Consider the following 7546-nt stretch of genomic DNA (forward strand, 5'->3'; position numbering starts at 1 on the left):
TAGTATTTTCAAAAATATGCCCAGTTAGTTTACAGAAATCAATTCAGGCAACAGAAGGTACATTAGTCATAACTTTTAAGTATCTTTCATTCTATAGACATCTCCTGTATTATGGGCACAAAATTTAGGAATGTCAATATATAATAGCAAAGTTCTATAAGAGAATATAAGATGATTTTCAGGGAAGATAGAAGCAAAATCTTGTATTATGCACCAGGAAAACTGGTTAGAGTTGTTTAAGGAATAGTACAAAGATTTAAGTGTATGAGGCAACATCTTATTCCTTAATCCAGAACTGTCATGAAATGACCTAGAGATATAAGCCCCAAATATTTTCTTCTCTCCAAGCTGCCTTAAAAAATGAAATGTTGAGGCATCTAGGTGGCATAGTAGATAAAGCACTGGCCCTGGAGTCAGGAGTACCTGGGTTCAAATCCTGTCTCAGACACTTAATAATTACCTTGCTGTGTGGCCTTGGGCAAGCCACTTAACCCTGTTTGCCTTGCAAAAATCTAAAAAAAAAAAATGAAATGTTAAAAGGTGTAGTTTATAAGATAAAAGAGAGCAATTCTGACTTTCAGAGGGCCAATGTCAGGAACCAGATGTAACAGATAGGTCCTTTAAATTAGAAAGATATGTCATAGTTGCCTGCTACTTCCCATGAATATATTCTATTTGGGAGTAGGGGCAAAAGAATCATCAAGTTCCTTTATTTTGATGATAAACAAACAAGTTTTCCTTATGGTCTATATCCTTATCATATCAAAAAATATTTTCTTATCTGGATGGTGAATTCTCTATTAGAATATCTGGTACAACTGTCCTAGGTAAAAATATGTGTAAGGGTAGGATTGGTTAATTATTTATTTTGAACTAAATAAATATTGAGTGCCTACTATGTGCCAGACACTATGCTTAGAACTGGGGATGCAAATAAGAAAAAAAGACAGTCTTTGTATTCAAATAGCTTATTTATTCTTTCAAGTCATTCCACCTTTGACAGTAAATTATCAAGAGGTTAGAGCAAGTCTAAATTTCCTTGAAGAGAAACTGTCTTGGATTGGAGGAGAAGGAAGGTCTATTCCAACTTTGGCCAGATATTCTCCTCATCCCACCCTTATCCCCACTTTGTACAGAATAAAACTTTATACATTTTAAAGTTCTTGGAAGGTGTTGGATTTCCCAACATCCCATTATTGTCCTAGTGATAACATCAGATCTGCTGATGACTGTGTTCGCATTGGGTGTCAAAAACAAATTGGATAGAGATTCACCGTGATTAAGGAAAATTGTATTTGAGTGTATGAGTGAAAGAAAAAACTTCCAGACACTAGGAGATGTGAGTTGTCACATGATTTCTAAACTGGAACCTGATATTCTCTATATTCTGTATGTACTTGCGGGAGAGTTTGTCCTAGACTTTTGGGGGGAGCTGGGGAATAGTTGGTTTTTTAAACTAGCTGTTCTTGCCACACTACTTTAGCATAGATAATTCTTCTCCAAAATCTGCTTGAGGATGCATGACAAAATGATCGTCAACTGATAATTTGTAGGTGATCCATAGGAGTAGAAATTATTTTACAGGAAGGTATTAGAACATTGGTGAGGGATTGAAGACAATGACATTAGATAATCACTTCCCTCCATTCTTCAGATTATTCCTAGAATCCTGAGGATTTGTAACCAAATTTTAGGAATCTAACTTAGCTGTGAAGGTGGGAGTTGAATTGAGCTACCTGAAAATCATGATCAAGAAAAGAGCCTTGACTTCATTTTTAGAGAATTTCTACAGGAAAATTGCCCTGATATCCTAGAAGCAGAGGGTAAAATAAAAATTGAGAGAATCCACTGATATCCTCCTGAAAGTGATACAAACAAATTAAAATAACCCCAGTAATATTTTAGCCAAATTCCAGAACTTCCAAGTCAAAGAGAAAGTATTACAAGCAGCTAGAAAGAAACAATTCAAATATCATGGAGCTACATTCAGGATTACACAGGACTTGGCAGTATCTGCATTAAGGGCTCAGAGGGCTTGGGATATAATATTCCAGAAAGCAAAAGAACTTGGAATGCAACTTAAAATCAACTACCCAGCAAAACTAAACATCCTCTTCCAGGGGGAAAAGATGGATTTTCAGTGAAGCAGGGGAATTTAAAATTGAAACAACCGGACCTGAACAGAAAGTTTGATCTTCAAGTACAGCATTCAGGTGAAGCATAGAAAGGGTGGATGAGAAGGGTAAATGATGAGGAATTTAATGATGTTGAACCATGTATTCCTGCATGGGAAGATGATATTGATAATGCTCCCATGCACCTTCTCATTTAATAGAGCAGTTATAAGAAGCATATATAGACAAGGCACAGGAGAGAGCTGAATATGAAGGCATTATATTCTGTAAAGATGGAGTCAATGGGGGAAAATGGAATTTACTGGGAGAAAGGAAAGGTGAGATAGATTGGACTAAGATATTTTACATAAAAGATCAAGAAAAAGCTTTTGCAATAAAGTGAAAGGGAGGACGAGAGGGAAAATGAGCAACCTTCATTCTTATTGGCTCAGAGAGGAAATAACAGACATACTTAATAGCATATAGAATTCTCTTATCCTCAAGGAAAAAGGAGAGGAAGGGGATTGGGAGAAAAGAGAAAGGGGGATGAAAGGGGGGTGTAGGTGATAGAGGAGAAGAAAGATCATGGGAGAGGCTAGTTAGATACAACACCTTTTTTGTGTATTTTGCAAGGTGATGGGATTGGTTGACCTGCCCAGGACCACAGGGCTAGGTGGTTGCTGGGTGACTGGAGTCGGATGTTGGCTGGGGGTTTCCTGGCCCCAGGGCTGGTACTTTGTCTGCTGTGCCACTCAGCTGCCCCTTTTGAAGAGGGACAGAGTGAAAAGAGAGAGAAAATAGAATAAATGGGAGTGGGGAGAATGGATGGATGGAATTACAATCAGCAATAGCAACTGTGGGCAAAAATATGGAAGTAACTTCTCTGATGGACTTATAATAAAGAATGTGACCCCACCCCAGAGACAGAGGTGATGGTATCTGAACACAGACTGAAGCACATTTTTTTCCTCTTTCTTTCACTTTATTTTTCATGATTTTTTTTTAATTTTTGTGGAGGGAGGGGGAATTATGTTTACTTTTACAACAAGATTATTTTAGTAATAAAAAACATAAATTTAAAAAGAAAATAAAAAAATAAAGTGGGAGTTGATTTAAGGATATTCAAACTTTTATGGACGACTTTAGCAAATATAGCCCTGCACTGGTAAAGTAAGGAAGAAGAAGAGAGTTAGGAGGTAAGAACAGAACAGGATAATTCCAAAATTCCAAAGCAAGCAGAAACATTGGGATGGGACCCAAGATTTGCAAATAAGTGGAGGGTGGAGGGAAGGCCCAAAGGAAGGAACTAAATAGCCACATTTCCTGTGCACCATACTTTCAATAGAGAAGTTTAGGATATAGCAACAGTCAGACTTAGACCAGATCAAAAACTAAGAACTCTAAGCCAAAAGAATGAAATAGAAGACTCTGATTTAACATTCAGGAATGTAGGTGGACGCAATAGAGTGAAAGATGAGAGGCTGAGAAAAGGTAGGATCCTGCAGTCAGAAACAAGAAGTTGAGCTTCAAAAAACTATGAAAAAACAAAGCATATTTTATGTCCTTGATAATAATAATAATGAAGATTGTGATGATGATGGTAAAAACCATGGATTACAGGGACCAAATCATAAGATGAAGCTATTAAATGGACCAAGTGTCCTAAAAGAAATATATAGCCCAGGTAGTATAGCTCTTTTTTTGCCTACTTCTCTTTCTTTCCTCTTCCTAAAGTACCCTATATCCCATTAATAGCAGTAGTCATCTTGGGGGTCCTCAATAATTTCTTTGGATGACTGCAATATCAACAAAATCTCTGGACTCTACCTCCATCATAAGTCAGATGAGTGAGCAGAATGGAAATCACATGCATATACTGGTATACTAAGAAAAGGGAAATCACATCCATGACATCGAACTATGGGAAGCTAAAAGAAGGGTGGGTCATAGGAATAGGAATCACTAGTGGTATTTACAGGTATTTGAAAATGAAGTGTGTATGTGGGAACTTAAGACAGAGGTGGGTTGGGGGGGAATAAAAGATAAGAGATTAAGAAAGATCAAAAAAATAATCCAGTAGCTGTTTTCATTTAATTCCCCCCAATAAAATCTAAAACAACAGGATGGAAAGAGAAAAATAGCAGAAGTAAAAGCTTATTCAGGGAATTCCATGCAGAGTTGAAATCCTCAAAATGTCCATTTATTTTATCCATTCCCAGGCCCGGTTTAGCCAGCTGAAGACACTTCAGATCCTTGTGTTTCAAAGTCTCTCTGTGCTGGCCCTTGAACAGTCACTGAGCTTTGAGTGCCTCAGTATGAACCTTCCATTTTCCATAAGAGCAAAAATAACTGATTTTAGCTTAATCACATGAAGGAAATAAAGTTCAACTGTGGGTGTGTGAAAAAGGTGGAAAAGGAAATATAAAAAAGCTGTGAAAAAGGTGGAAAAGGAAATATAAAAAAGCAGCTTTCCATTTCTAATTCCAGTTTGAGGAAGCACAAAAATCACTAGAATTTGTTTTTTTCTTAGATTAGTCCTTAACCTTGGACTACAAGCCAAATGGGTTATGAACCAAAGGAGATGTCATTTCCCTATACTTAACTCTCTTTAACTAATAAATTTGAAGGAATCTAGGGAATAGAGGCATTCCATTCCTTATATCTTATGTGCTAACTCACTATGCCCTGGAGAGATGGAAGGAGTGGAATCTAGATTTTCTCAAATAGCCAGAATCATTTCCTCTTCATCAATGGGTGGCTTTATCTCTGGCTCTCTTCTATACAAGTTACTAAATAAGTGCCCCTCAGACCTATTGTGTCCCTTTGGGCTTTCCTTTCAGGCAATCAGAAATGTGGAATGAGGAGCCATAGGGTGGGGAGATTAAGAAATTGCCCACATCCAAATTTATTTCAATCAGTTATCTGAAACAGAGATTCGCAGCAAGGATTTGAGGTGCCTGAATAGTATGGTAGATATGAACAGTGTGTGTGTGTGGGGGGGAAGGGCAAGGAAGAGGAACTTAGTATATAGGTTCATTGGGGAGGGGAAGGGAAAGAGGTGATGGGATGAGAGAAGTAACAATCATGCTCTGTGCATACCTATCTACTTATGAGTAATTTGTTTATGTGTAGGCTTGTGTATATGTGTGTTTGCATTGAAAAGAGGTGAAAAAAGAGAAGTAAACTGTACAGAAGCCTGCCAAGGAAAAGAGAAAGGACATTATCCTTAAGTACCAGCATTCAAGATAGATTTAATATGCTCACATTCAATTTTGTATTTACTATTATATATAGTTATTGAAACTGTACCATTATTTCCCATTCTTTTTATCCATATAGCAAATGTACAAACATTTTAGCAACATTAAAAATAAAATAAACTTGTGAACTACTAGTCTGAGATATTTACCTCCTCTATTGTGTCAATTAGAAAAAATGCACTCCAATTTCCAAATGACCTTTAACTGAATTTTTGAAAATCATCTATCTTTCAGGTTGGAGACTGCCTGTCCATGCAATAGAACAGTGATTGTATTGCTAGACCTTGCATCAGCATTAAAATAAGACGGAGATGCAAAAGCATTCTTTGCAATTTTCCACATCCCTATCATCCAGGAAAGTGGACTGGATAGGCAATAATTATTATCATCAGAAATGGTACAGTACTTCTCTGAACTGTGCTAGAGACAGCTGAAAAACAATTTGAGCCCTGACTAAATACATTCCATTTGCAGGAACAGTACCAACTTCGTGGTCCCACTAAAGACCCAGATGGCCTCCAAGTCGAATCAGGGAGAGTCCTCTTCCTCCTTCCAGACAGTCATCAAGGCGAGGGTAACAGACCTTTGGTCTCTAGTAACCTTTACCCAGCACGAAGAATCTAGCACACTTTTCCTTTCTTTTTGTCTGTATGTTTTTGGTTTACTGAAACAGTACTTATCTTTCTTTGCCAAGGTCACTGGGAAAGAGCTGCAAGAATCTGGCAGAGACATTCCATATGATATCCGTGTCTCCAACTCTTATTTAAATCACTTTTCCTCAGTTCAGGACTGGAACACCAACATTTACCCAGGGACCTCAAAGATAGTATCACCAATGTCCTTAACTCTAGGTCAACCATTGCTTCAAACATTCAGTTCAGCTGAATGTTATGAGCCTTCTAGGACAAAACTGAAAGGATTTAAGAATGAACAGTTGTTTCAATCAAGGATGTCTGGCTGAGGGATTCTAGTTGGCCCCAGACTGATTAGCATTAGCCCCTAGCTTTACCACTTTCATAAAAATAAGGTAGACTTACCTTTGATTCAAACTTTTACTTCAAGGAAAATCCAGAGAATTAACTCTGGTCCCTCCTACTCAATTAAATAGAACTGTGTTTTGAACACAGCAGGATAAGAAATCTTCTTTTCTCCTCTACTCTCTTTGTAAGTCTATTTTGTTTAGACAACTAATATCATGGTGAGAAGAGGAAAAATAATTCTTTTCACTCATACAGTGCTTTTATCTTTTCAGATCTCTTTCTCATTCATTATCTTATTTGATGCCACAAGAACTATGTAACTAAGTTAGGTATTGCAGGTCCTAGTTCTGTTTCTCATACAAGGAACCTGAGGAATGCAGAAGTTTTATTGTTGGTTTTTTCTTAAGATTATAAAGAAGGAAGAAAACTAGCATTACAATCCAACTCCTACTCTAATGTTCTTCCTCTTACTTGATTTGTCCCTTGATTGCAAATTTCTAGAACTTCTAGACCTCTTCTTCACAAAGATTTCCATTTTCTTTATGACCTAAGTGTGTTAGCATTATAAAATTATCAGCTAATTCCATTAAAAATTATGCTAGTTGTATTGCATAGTGGAAAGAACCATGAATATGACACCAGAGCTCCTGATTTCAAATCCTTAGTCTGCCTCATACTTATTATGTTACCATGGCAAATCTATGTTATCTTCCATAACCTCAGTTTCTACATGTGTGAAATAAAAGGGTTGGACTAGTTGGTCTCTCAGGAAGATTTCTTCATGGTGTGCAGCTATATTCCTGGGCTCCTAGAGGACCCAGGAATGAAAATGACTCATTCATGAAATGACCAAAACAAGTCTTAGGTCTGGTACTGTGGGAGTTTCCAGGGACTCAACAATCTACCTTACTTGCTCTTTGAGTTTTGCATCGCTTCCCATTCTAACAGTAGCTGGTGGGGAAAAGCTCTTTTACCTTTAAAATGAAAAACTCCCTAATAATATTATGGGACCATAAAATTTTTCTATTATCCACCTAAGGATTTTTTTTTTGCCCAGGCTTTACTGTTTTTGCCTCCCTAAGAATATTCCCAGGACTATATAATGTTTGATATGTCCTTCAAGATTTGTCCACTTTAAATATAGTAGTTTATATTTGTGTTCATCTACGAAGTCTTCCAAAGCCTGACCTAG

This window comes from Macrotis lagotis, chromosome X (assembly GCF_037893015.1).
Source record: "Macrotis lagotis isolate mMagLag1 chromosome X, bilby.v1.9.chrom.fasta, whole genome shotgun sequence".
Taxonomy (NCBI): Eukaryota; Metazoa; Chordata; class Mammalia; order Peramelemorphia; family Peramelidae; genus Macrotis; species Macrotis lagotis.